The sequence below is a fragment of the Pogoniulus pusillus genome, chromosome 10 (assembly GCF_015220805.1).
Source record: "Pogoniulus pusillus isolate bPogPus1 chromosome 10, bPogPus1.pri, whole genome shotgun sequence".
Lineage (NCBI taxonomy): Eukaryota > Metazoa > Chordata > Aves > Piciformes > Lybiidae > Pogoniulus > Pogoniulus pusillus.
The window spans coordinates 29,558,615-29,571,949 of NC_087273.1; the positions used below are offsets into that span (position 1 = coordinate 29,558,615).

Here is a 13,335-nt window from a genome sequence, read left to right on the forward strand (position 1 = left end):
GGAATTTAGGGGTACAGGACTCCAGGACAGGGATCTCTGCCATAGTCATCAACTGCTGGTCTACTCATTTTGTAGTATGCAGACAGAAGTCTACTGAAGGATGGACTTGAACCTGACACTACCAGCCATTATTAAATGGATGGCTGGTCAGGTGAGCTAGCCAGGGTACAGATTTAGGGCATTTTTTCACAGTACAAAATACTATAAGCTTGATTGAGAGGAAGTTGACTCATGCAAAGATAACCTCATAGAACTCAAAGTATTGTGGAGAAGGTACATTTATTACGGTACTGGGTACACCAAAACTGCACACCTTGCACCTGTTCAGGTAGCTACTTATGCCTCAAAACCATACATATGCACTACATGGAGAGGATTAACACCCATAGTTCTATGAATAGGTGGGGTTATTACAATCAGTTCTTGGAGCTGATTTCCATAATGTCCTCACTCTTCACACATGCTCATTGCCACCTGATGGTCATCTTTTGGGGTCATTCTGGCTTGTCCTTTTTACCTCTTGATCCATTTCGCTTATCTGGCACCAGTGATGGGTGACATTCTTGGCCAAAGTTATTGATGTTCTCATCTTTGAGTACGGTATTCTTCTTTCCCTGGGAGAGTTCCTATATTTTTTCATGCTTAAATCACCTTGCTTTGTTTATACCTGACTTATGATGCTTTATACAGTTAATGGTTACCTATGTTGCTGCATTATATATTTTCTATCCCACTTTTCCCATATCAAAGTCTTCATTTTTAAAGCTGATTTACAGTGCTACTAATATTATTCATATCATGAGTCTCTCTAGACAGTGAGGGAGTAAGTGGCATAAGGGTCATTTAGAGAGATTCAGAGAGATTTTACATGTGACTCCTGTGAGGGACTTTGTAATTTTTAAGTTCCTGAATACACCACTTATTGAATATTCAGTATGAAAGAATTAAGGGATGACAGCAGCAGAGAGGCAGAATATGAAAGAAGAGAAGGAAGATCCAGAGAGTGAAAAGTAAGAAGAGCTGATCTTAGGCATCCTGCTGCATTGGCAGGATAAATCTTGGTACACAGGAGATACCAATGACATAATCTAATCATACATTACAGCAGATTCAGCTGTACAATCTTACCATGTGCTACAGATAAAGGTGACACTGAGTACTCAGCAGGCCCATAAGCAAAATCTTCAACGGTGATGCCCTATAGAGACCATGAAGTTGCAGTTTCTAAACTAAAAGGCTGAAGACTTGTACTCTTCCATGTGCTGAGGTTCATTAGAAGAGAGAGAAGCAAAGTAAATGTTTGACAATCCTTAGTTTTATTCTCGGAATGTCGATATCAACTATGGAGTTTTATGAAAACCCCTATTTTGGTGAAGAGAAATCTGCATGACGCAAGGAAACCTTAGCTGTGCCTACAGGAGATACTCCAAAAGAGCTTTTATCCAAGAGAAAAATGCTATCTCTGTAACATTGCCAAGACAGGTGTGAGCTTTGGCTCCCTGCAGCAGGAGAGCTTGCCACACATTCTTGGCCTGATTGAGAGCTAAAAGGGCCTGATTTCATTTCCGCAGGTGCTCAGTAAAATCTCTCACTCTTCAAACACATCTTCTTAACCTTTTCATACAGACTGTAACCCTTCCTCCTCCCCCCAGAAGAAACGTGCTCAAAAGAGTGGCTGATTTTGCAGCAGGGCACGAGTATTGTTCAGTATCACTTTACAGAAGTTGTTGTGATAAGCTAATCACCAAAATATTTGAGCATCCTTCAGGAATACTTTAAGCATTATCACTAACATTTGTCATCACTAATGCTTTACTCCTCTGCCAGGAGAAGAAATGTTTGCAATGGAATGCTTTGCTTGGGGCTTATTTATACTGATGGAGATATCCATGTAGATTTGCTGCTGGATACCACAGCTTGCTGTGCTTGAATTTTACAGGAATCTGTTATGTAGAGGTTTAGGCCAGGGAAAAGGAAGTAAAAGGAAGTGAAGGGAAAGAAACATACCTGCCACCTAGAGAATGTCTGCAGCTATTCTTAGTTCCTGTAAGAGTTTATTCCACAGTCCTCAGGCAGCTCCTCAGAAAAAAATGTGATTTCAGTAGAGATAAATGGTAGAAAATATTTTGGAGACCTCAATTTATTATAAACAGTCTGTTGAAGGGTTGTAGATTTTCCTTGTGCCCTGGGAACATCCACAGAACACTGCAGACATTCCTTCTTGAAGGTGGCAGCTAAAAAGCAGTACCTCATGCAACAGGTGAGGTAATTGGCAGTCTGGATGTTTCTGTGATTCTCTGTGACTTTGCTGCTCACTTATAAAGTGACAGCAGGATTGTGGGATTGAATAATAAAATTACAGTTTCTGGGGCTGACCAGCTCCATCCCCTGGGATGGGACTTTGTCCTGTGATCTTCTTAAGGGAACCTGAGACCAACATGCCTTGATTTTTTTTTTAAACATGGCAGCATATAATTACCTCATAAGGTTGCTTCCAGTCAGTAACATCTCCCTTGTAACTGTTCTAGGTGCCAGAGGCTCAACCCATTCAACTGGCTTTACTAGCAGTGGGATCTCTGGTGGATCCCAGGCTGCCAGTATGATGTCCCAAGAGGCCAGATCTCACGGAGGTGGAACTCCCAGGGGCGGTACAACTTCCACTGTCCAATCCATCTGTGAGTGTCCTCCTGATAAAGGAGAGTTAATAGATGGCTTCTCAGTATTGTCAGCAGTGTTTCAGCTCACATATACATTTGCTAGATGAAGGAATGTAATTAAGAGAAGTGGCTGCATGGTATTTGAAACAGCATTTCTCCTGTTTGTTGCTTTATCCTTGCTGGGAATTGGTGAAAATAACTATGCCACAGAGGTGCAGCAATATGGGTATACAGCAGAGACAGAAATCTGAAACACTATGACAGAAAATGGCCAGTGCAATTTTAGGTTATGCTTTTGTCAGCACTACAGTGGAAATTTTATTTACTTTTTTCCCCCCCAAACACAAATTAAGCACCAAACCAAGATCTTTGCATCTGAAACTACCAAACAGATTGAGTGCAAAGAAGCAATGACACCTGAGAATGGAGTTGACAGACAGACAGATAGAAGTCATTAGTCCACTTCTGTTGTTCTTTACCCCAAAGAAAATTCACTGGGTCAAAAGTAGAGATCTGCTGAACTTACTACCTCAAAGCAGAGAACAACACCAATTGTCCTCATCACCCTTCCAAGTTAATGCAGCCCACATCTAGATAAATCAAACTGTGGTATGAGGAAGCCTAGTCTACACTTGAATGCATCAGTAAGGATGCTAATTGCAGTGGTAGAATCCTGTGGGGTTGGGAAGAGAATTGAAGACAGGATTGAAGGTCTTAGTTTAAAGTGTCCTTCAAAGTGTAACACAGACCTTCGGTCTCCGACCTGTGAATGTCTGTAACCAATGCTCAGATATTCCATATGTTTCCCTGTACTGCAGCTTTGTTTTAAGTTGTTCTCATGTGTTTTTTGTTTGTTTTAATTTGTCTTTAGCAATGGGAGGAAAAGGAGGAAGACACTGAATAGAAGAAAAGGTCTGAAGTAATCTCTGAAGAAAAGCAGATCTGCAAGCAGTTCATCCTTTGTCATTTGACAACTTCTCCCCTTCTTTGCTTTCCTTATCACTGATACAGAAGGCAAAACCTTTTCACATGGAGAAATAAAGTTCCCTCTGAAATAATGGATTCTTGCATTAAATTAGCAGGGATGGAGATGGGGGACAGTTTCTTCCTTGATTAAACATCCTCTGAAGGACAGACACATAAGAACATGAGCTGATAAAGAGAAGCTAAGGCACTTTCAATTGCAAGAGTATCTTACAAAAGTCATGGGCTTAGCAACACAGAATTCTCCAATTACAGGCAGTCTGCTTTGTTTAGGTTACAAAAAGTTGGTCCCAGTGCAAAAATCACTCTGTTGTGAGAGAGAAGCGTGGGAAAGTTTGACTAAGGGGCTTCCAGCAGTTCCCTTTGGATGTACTTCTGAAGGGCTATCAAATTAGATTCTACTTAATTCAAAAACAGGCATAAGCAAATAACAAGTCTCAAGAAATTTCATACCTCAGAGGCACAAATGGTTTTTATATTCCTCTACTGTTTCTAAGCCCCCTTTCACATTAATTTTATTCTACATCCCTGTTTATTTATTGAAAGCTTTGTCAAATTGGACCAAAACTACTCCTGTAAACTTCTTATAATACATGAGAATAGATAAAGAGAAGAGCATATCTCCTCTGGTATAGGTCTTACTGCTGCTCCCTGGTTCCTTTTCTTCATTGGTATTCTTATGATGTAGCCCCAAATAAGTTTAACATTTTCTATTCTGTATACAAATGCACACACACATCTCCCACACTGCCATCTTCTTCCTGTCTTCCTGGCTCCTCAGCCTCTCTCTCTTATCCTCCCCTCCCTCTGTATTTCTAGCAAAACCACACAGTGCAGTTTCTCCACACCTTTCCCCCACCCCAAGTTGGAGTGAGACAATCTCACACCTTCAAGCTGGAAGCTAAGAGGTGCTGGGTTTGTGATGTGGAAGTCAGTATTTTTCTTCATCAGTAAATATCACCCAGCTTGAACATCCCCATCTCAGCTGCATCTATTGATAGCTGGGAGATATGTTTGTACCTGTGCATCTCATGCTCTCAGATAGGTTCTCCTTTCTGCCTACACTCCTTCCTGAATCACAGAAAGTTAGGGGTTGGAAGGGATCTCTAGAGATCATCAAATCCAGCCCTAATCCCCTGCCAAAGCAGGATCACCTAGGGCAGGCCACAAATTCTGCATTCAGGCAGGTTTTAAAGTCTCTGGAGAAAGACTCCACAGCCTTTCTGGGCACCTGGTTATAGTGAACCATCACCAACACCATACAGAAATTTCTCCTCATGCTGAAGTGGAACCTCCTATGTTCTAACTTATACTCACTGTTCCTTGTCCTATCACTGGACACCACCAAGACCAGACTGTTACTTTCATCTTGATACCTACCACTCAGATCCTCTCAGACATTGATCAAATTCCCTCTCAGCCTTCTCAAGACTAAGCTGCCCCAGTTCTCTCAGTCTTTCTTTATAGGAGAGATGTCCAAGTCCCCCAGTCATCCTCATAGCTCTCCAATGGACTCCCTCCAGCAGATCACTGCCCCTCTTGAACTGGGGAGCCTGAAACTGAATGTGGTATTCCAGATGTGGTCTGACCAGGGTAGAGTGCAGGGGTAGGGTTTGCCTCCAGTTACAGCAAATTTAAATTTAACTATTCTGTTGGATATAGTAATATTAAATTTAGTGAAGGAGAGAAAGAGCACTAGCATGGAGAAGCAGCTGATGAAAAGGAGAAGAAAAGTATCTTCACTTGCTGTGCTATGCACAGTGTTGAAAGGCAAACAAAAAACAAGCCTCCATTTCATGGGATGGAGATGCTCTCTTGGCAAGGTGCCATCTTGGGTAAATCCTTAAGTCTAATCAGGAGCTGAAGTCATAAAATCATAGAAAGATTTAGTTTCAAACAGATCTTGGTGTGAGGAGAACGGGGACAGTTCTCCAGTCTAACCTTCTCTAGCCCAACCCTCTGCTGGAAGCAGGGTTAACTTTAATGTTAGACTTGTTTGCTCAGGGTTCTCTTCTGAAAAGTCTCCAGGAGTCAGATGTCACAGCTTCTCTAGGAGACCCTTTCAAATGTCTCTCCACTCTTGCAGCTGAGATTTTTTTTCCATATGTTGAACTAGAATTTTCTATGCTACAAAGTTGCACTTACTCTAACGGGTCATTAAATACTTACTTAATAGTGAGGTATGTCAGAGTTTTCCACTTTAGAGATTCGCCACTAAATATGCTTTCCTGAATTGGCACTTAGATCTAAAAGTGGTGAAGATGGGACTAGAAACATCCTTTGCAGAGCACAGTGCCTCCCAGTGCCACTCCTGAGGTCACACACTATTTGCAAACCATGCTCTGTCTCATCAACACCACATCAATGGATGTTTCCTCTCTCAGCGTGCTTTTGCTACAAAGACAGATTTCAGGGTCTAGGTTCTCTTCACACACTATTAGTAGCTTATATTTATGTGTTACCTTCCCTAGCTAAGGATCCCAAACTGGTTTTTTTGGTGGTACTGGTCGATAGCCAACTGAGTATGAGTCAGCAGTGGCCAAGAGAGCCAGTGGCATCCTGGCCTGCATCAGGAATGGTGTGGTCAGCAGGAGCAGGGAGGTCATTCTGCCCCTGTACTCTGCACTGGTTAGACCACACCTTGAGTACTGGGTTCAGTTCTGGGGCCCCCAGTTTAGAAGGGACGTTGAGATGCTTGAGCGTGTCCAGAGAAGGGCGATGAGGCTGGTGAGAGGCCTTGAGCACAGCCCTATGAGGAGAGGCTGAGGGAGCTGGGATCATTTAGCCTGGAGAAGAGGAGGCTCAGGGGTGACCTTATTGCTGTCTACAACTACCTGAGGGGTGGTTGTGGCCAGGAGGAGGTTGCTCTCTTCTCTCAGGTGGCCAGCACCAGAACAAGAGGACACTGCCTCAGGCTGTGCCAGGGGAAATTTAGGCTCGAGGTGAGGAGAAAGTTCTTCACTGAGAGAGTCATTGGACACTGGAATGGGCTGCCCGGGGAGGTGGTGGAGTCGCCGTCCCTGGGGCAGTTCAAGGCAAGGTTGGACGTGGCACTTGGTGCCATGGTCTAGCCTTGAGCTCTGTGGTAAAGGGTTGGACTTGATGATCTGTGAGGTCTCTTCCAACCCTGATGATACTATGATACTTAAGAAAGTCAATGGCATCCTGGCTTGTGTTAGAAACAGCATGGCCAGCAGCAAGAGGGAGGTGATCATCCCCCTGTACTCAGCATTGGTGAGGTCACACATCAAGTATTGTGTTCAGTTCTGGGTCCCTCCCTATAGGAAGGTAATTGAAGTGCTGGAGCATGTTCAGAGAAGGGTGATGAGGCTCATGGGGGGCCTGGAGCACAAGGCCTACAAGGAGTGTCTTGAGAAGATGAGGCTGAGGGGAGAACTCATCAGTCTCTACAACTACCTGAAGGGAGGGTGGAGTGAAGAGGAAGCAGCCTCTTCTCCTTGATGACAAGTGACAGGACTAGATAAATGCTTACAAGCTGCACCAGACAAAGTTCATGCTGGGTATTAGGAAACATTTCTTCACTGAAAGGGTTAACAAACATAGGGTGGTGGTGGAGTCACCATCCCTAGGGGTGTTCAAGTGGTGTGTGGACCTGGCACACAGGGACATGGTTTAGCATTGACCCTTCAGTACCATGTCAAAGGTTGGACTGGATGATCTTTGAAGTCTCTTCCAACCAGATATATTCTGTGATTCTCTTCACTGCAAGAGAAATGCAGCAACATAATCATATGTGGGGCTTCTTTTAAGGTCAGACACCTTTAATTTGATTTGAGTGGTTGTTTGCAAGCTCACATGTGTGGGAAAGCTTCCCTACCCATTGCCTGCACACTGCCTATCTACTGCTGAGATGTTACCACTGCAACAAATATCTATTTGTAATCTTACTATTATATTCTGTAAGAAATATAAACAAGGAATGAAGATCACTATGACCAGGTGAAATGAAAAAGAGAAAACAATTAAGTTATTATGTAGTAAGAAATCAGATGTCACAGACAGCAGCCATATAATCCTAGAATCATGAAGGTTGAAAAAGACCTCTAAGATCATCAACTCCAACCACCAACTCAACAGCACGGTGCCCACTAAACCATGTCCCATTTTTAAACACCTCCAGGGATGGTAACTCCACCATTTCCCTGAGCACCCTGTTCTGATGCTTAACAACCAGATGCAAGAGTCTGCAAATCAGACTGAATAACGTGTGGCATGCTCTCTGAGATGGCATTTTAGATGTGATTTTCAGCCTTTCATCCAGCCTGTCTCTGTTCTCCTCTAGCACCTTTCCATACCTCACCCACCTCTCTGCAATAGTGATTTTCACCATTATGCACAGGGAAAAAGTTTGATTGGACATGAACAATGGGATCTGGAAACTAATGTCACCAACTCCTGAGGAGGAAAGGGATGGGGAGGATACTGGGTTTACTTTTGTGAAGTTTCTATCTGGTTCTTCTGTTGTGCTTGTCTCTGCTTATAACAGGTCTACCTTTTCCACTGTTCTCACCAAAATAGCCTCCAATTAAGAAATCCCCTTTCCCTCTCATTTTCAAATGTGCTCTCTAGTCATTCTTGTTCCCTTTTATGGCAGCAGTCTTGCAACTGCTGCAGAACATCAGCAGGATACTGTAACAAGATCACAGAGCCACACACTTGGAAGGGACCTCTGGAGATCACTGAGCCCAACCCCCCTTCAAGAACAGGACCACATAACCCACGTTGCACAGAGATGCAGGTGGGTCTTGAAAGTCTCTAGACAAGGAGACTCCACAACCTCCACGGGGAGCCTGTTCCAGTGCTCTGTGACCCTTACAGTAAATAAGTTCTTTCTCATGTTGAGATGGAACTTCCTGTGCTATCATTTACGTTCGTTGCCCCTTGTCCTATCACAGGGCACAAGTGAGAAGAGGTTGTCCCTTCCTTCTTGACACCCAGCTCTCATATATTTATATACATTTATTAGATCTCCTCTCAGTCTTCTCTTTTCCAGACTAGAAAGCCCCAGGTCTCCCAGCCTTTCCTCATATGACAGTGCTCCAGTTCTGGGGAGCACAGAACTGGATGCAATATTCCAAGTGAGGTCTCACCAGGGCAGAGTAGAGTGGGAGAAGAACCTCCCTTGATCTGCTGGACATGCTCTTCTAAATGCATCCCAGGATACCATTGGTAACCTTCCTCTCTCACCTTAGCTTACCCTCTGTGAGAGCTGCCGGAACACTTCACTGTCTTGGGCTCTGCCTTGTGATCTTGTGTCACCTCTGAACAGGGCTGTGTCAGCTTTGTCAAACAGCACTGGAGCATGGGTAGAGAAAACTGATTATGTGCCAACAAGTACAGTTAAATTTTTCTAAGCCACTTAACATTCCTTGCTTGTGGTGGCTTCATCACAATTCTGCTATCTCTTTATACAGGACAGAGAGAGCATCAGGTCAGTGCAAGGCAATGTGATTTTGAGCAGCATTTAAGCCTCTTTACTGCATATTAAAGGATGTAGGCAAGTAAAAGCAAAGGAGAAGTTGCATCCTGTCTGTATTGATATCTACAAATCAGTGATTCTGCATAATAGAAGTAAGAGCCTTGAAACTAAAGACATTTGCATAGCCCCAGCAAGTATGTGCCAAGATGGACTCAGCAGTTTGCTGGTCTTTAAGTCTGGGCTAATATATGGCTCTTAATTTTAATTTCTAATTAAGATATCCTACACTTTCATCCCAGTGCATCAGCCTGTGCCTAATATAGTTATTACCTACCAGCAGAACTTTATTCCTTTCTGTGCCCTTAGCACAGGCATAAGGTAGAGCAAGAAGGTCATCCTGGCTTTCTTCTCATTCAAAGTTACCAGCCCTGTGCAAATGCCAGCTCTCACTCCCAGAGAACAGCAAGGACCTAGGTTCCCATGAGCAGACCTTAAACCAGCTGCTTTAACACTGACGATGCAGAAGTGAGACAAAACAATGAAACTAATCTAAGAGTAACAGGAAATAGCAGGAAAAGTGAAGGAAATACATAACTTGCCAAGTAGTTTTGTAAACTGAAGCTGTGTTGTCTGAGAAACAACATGTGACCAGTTCATGCCAATTAGATGCCTTGTTTCCTCTCTCTCTACAGAAAGAGAAGATTTAAGATAGGCTTTCAGTTTTAATGTTGGCATTGCTTGACCTCTCATGGTTTTGTCTTGTTAAAAAAGTGGCTGTCATTAGTGAAAGCTGACAAAAGGTATTTATGGCTAAAAGAAGAAAAACCAGTCCAAACCACAGTAAGCATCCTTAATCACATATCATTTCTCTTTCCAGCACTTATGTGACTCTGGCATTACTACTGTGGATCATTCTTCCCATCTTTAGATCATGCCATGTTGAGATCTAGCCTAGAGGGCTTTATGGAAGCAGAGAGCATCCTCAGCTGTGTTTCAATTCACTTAACTAAGTCAGTTCTAATAGATCTGCAAGAGAACAAAGGTAAACGCTTCCTCTTCAAAGCCTCACTCACACTACCTAAGCAAATTCAGATGCACATCACTACAAATGAAGTATTTACATTTTTAGCAGAATATAATTGAAAAGGTCAAATAACAACAAATATGGCAATCTAAATCCCTCACATCTCTCAATCAATCTCTGTACAACAAACAGAGAGAGAGAGGAAGGAAAGGAGGCAGCAGTGTGTGATTACCAGAGCGGCAGCACTGAAGCAATACACTGCAGAAAGCACATAGCTCTCTGCACAGAAATCAATTTCTCCCATGGGATGGGGTCAATAGTTGTCTGACAGGACAGTATACAGGCAATTTAATAGCATTTTATCTAAATGAATCTATTCCTGCCCCCCTTCACTAGCCTCTCCCAGCTCATAAGAAGGCTCTTTTAGCAAAATAGATTTCTTTATTTTTGTATCATACAACAGGAAAGTATTTCTCATTCTGGGGACACTACCACTGTCTATTAAAAATCATTTATCTTTGCTAGTTACTCATTACTTACATCTCTTTCCCAGCATTCTTACTCTAGTTAGTTAATTGCTGTGCACAGCCCATAAAAACACTTTCAGCTAATCTGGAGACATTTTTCTTACCCCAAAACATCTTAAACTACAGATCACCCTTTCAGAAAAAATAAGCTCACTAAGCAGGCAAACTCAGTGGACTTCAAGGAGCAGTGGTATCTGAAATGACAGTTTTCTGCAAGAAACAGCTTAAATTTTGAGGAATGTGTTAGACACAAAGATTCCAGTGAATCTATTTTAATAGTACTCCATAAGCAATAAATAATAAAGCTGAGCTGATCTTTTTAGTAGGTATTTGTGTGAAATAAATGGTAATGAACGGGAACCCCTAATAAGCTTAATTCCAAGGATGGATCTTCAGCACTCTGAAAGTTTGGTATTGTGCCCCAAAGGCTCTTGTAAACCCAGCTGCAGTTCTTGCTCATCATTTAAAAGATTAGGAGCTGATAAGAGACAGTCAAGCCTTATTAGAACAGACTAAGGCAACAGGAAACATTAATTGGGTAATTTAATGCACAAGGAGACAATAAATGCCTGCATTGTGGTTCAGATGCTGTTTTCTCTATTGATTGGATCGTGTCTGATTTTGTGAAATTCTCACAGATTCTTGCTAGAGAGACTGTAAGACAAAGCCTAAGTTTAAAAACACCAGAATAGTGGTGTTAATTTCTACAGCTTCCCTTTACCCCTTGTGTCACTTAAAGGACCCATCAGTATCCTAGTCCTTGGAAGCCAAAGAATGAAGATGGCTCCCTCACCCAAGGTCTTCACCACCAAAAGAGGGGAGAGCTCCAAGTTATAGCAGTAGTCTGCAATGAAATGGTACCTAACCATCTCACTTTCATCATGGTTTCATCATAGCACACGCACACAGCAGGAGCTCTGTGACTCCAGGAGGAAATTTGGCCTCTCTTTTCCTCTAGAAATCTGGAAGCACTTAACAAAGCCCTCTTCTCTTTCACCTTTGTGGAGGAGACATGGGAAAAAAAATTGGTGGACTGATCTCCCTCTGAAAGTAAGGAACCTGGGAAGATGCTCCTGACATGGGTGTTTCTTCCTGGTCTAATACCAGAATTAACCCACGTGTGTGGAAGGATTCATTCAGTCCCCCCAGTGGTGGATATTGGTCTGGAACACCAAAATCTTTCAGTTAGATACCATTTTGAGAATTCATTCCCTGAGAAGTCTTTCCCACATCGGAACAAGAGAGAAAAGAGGTTCTCTTACAGTAGAAGAAATTCAACACTAGAAAGAGAGAGCCTTTCCTCTTCTCTGCTGACCTAGGCACTCTTTCCCTCTCCTTTTCTATCATTGTAACCTGGAAGACTGGGGGGTGAGAGTTCAACAGCATTTTCATCTACATTTGCATCCATATAAATATGAAAATGCAGTCTGAAGGAGTGCAGGTATCATTACTTTCAACTAAACATTGTACATTCTGCTCAGTTTAACTGCACTAAAGATCACTTTTTGTAGCTTTATTCCACTTTCAAGCACAGTTTTGGAGTCATTCCTTTTAATGGTCCCCAGCCACAGACTCTCCCTTCCACTCAGAAGCCTGGCACTGCTTCTTCTACAAGCAAGGTTCTCCATGTCTGTGTCTGTGGCACTGGCTTGAAGGCCACTTTTTCATTGCCTACTGCAGCAGCAAGACTCACTGTGGGCAGAGCACACCTCCACTTCCACCTTCTGCAGGACTCTCACATTTTTAACTGGTGTCCTCTTCATACCTACCCCTTTTTAAAGAAAGGGCCTCTCTGACTCTATTTGCCATATGATGTGGTGCTGTAGGGTGCCTATTCACAGAACCCTAAAGTCAGGAGTGGCAGGGCCCACCTACAGTCCAGCACATCCTTTCAGCCCACTCATCATCCAGTGCTACATCTCCACTCTTTGCATCTCTTAAAGGTCTAACCCAAACACAATGATCCAAGACTATTCACTAGACCAAAAGAAGGAACTATGCACATCCATTCCAAAGAGTGCTTATTTGGACATGGACTAAACAATTTGCAGGACAGCAAGTGACAGACCTACTCTGCTGGACACAGGGCAAGTGTAAGCCCATGAGGTGGTTTGGGTGTTACCTGCCCCCCCCCCCCCCCCCCCCCACACACACACACTTTAGTAATACCCAGACTAGTCTCAGCCAGCTCTGGGAATATAAATGAAGCTATTTATTTACAGCTAGCACAATATACAAGCAGCTATTTACAGTATATACAGTTATAGACAGAAATATACAAGGTAAAAGTAATACAGAAACACAACTCCCAGAAACTTGAGTCCCCAGGCGGGGCTCTCAACCACCCCTGCACCTTCCCCCTGCCCCTCTCAACCTTACCCCAGTCCTAAGGAAGAATAGAGGTTCAGCCAAGAGGTTAAGAAGCAAAGGTGAGAGGCAGGTGAGGTTAGGGAGATGCAGCTCAGCCAGAGCCCAGCCAGAGAGTGCAGACAAAATGGTGAGAGTGTTATCTAACGTTTACATTCTTCTTCAGCAAGACTCTGAGGGAAAGTAGACATCACCATTGTTTTCCTTTTCACAGTCTATGATCTAGTTTTTCTCACCAAAACATTCTAGCCTGCTTCAAGCTAGCACAGTCCAGATCAGATAGTCTGCCTGGAACAAGACCGACACAGTCCTTTCCAACCAGCACCTAGGTGCCCA

General features: G+C 43.1%; 1 long non-coding RNA gene across 1 annotated transcript; it reads right to left on the reverse strand.

The window, feature by feature from the left end:
• Nucleotides 1–262: 262 nt before the first annotated feature.
• LOC135179020 (uncharacterized) lies at nt 263–1,265 on the reverse strand. Its single transcript, XR_010303856.1, has 2 exons — nt 1,129–1,265; nt 263–614 (listed from the first exon to the last, which is right to left on the reverse strand). It is a non-coding gene; the product is annotated as an uncharacterized LOC135179020 (long non-coding RNA).
• Nucleotides 1,266–13,335: the final 12,070 nt, after the last annotated feature.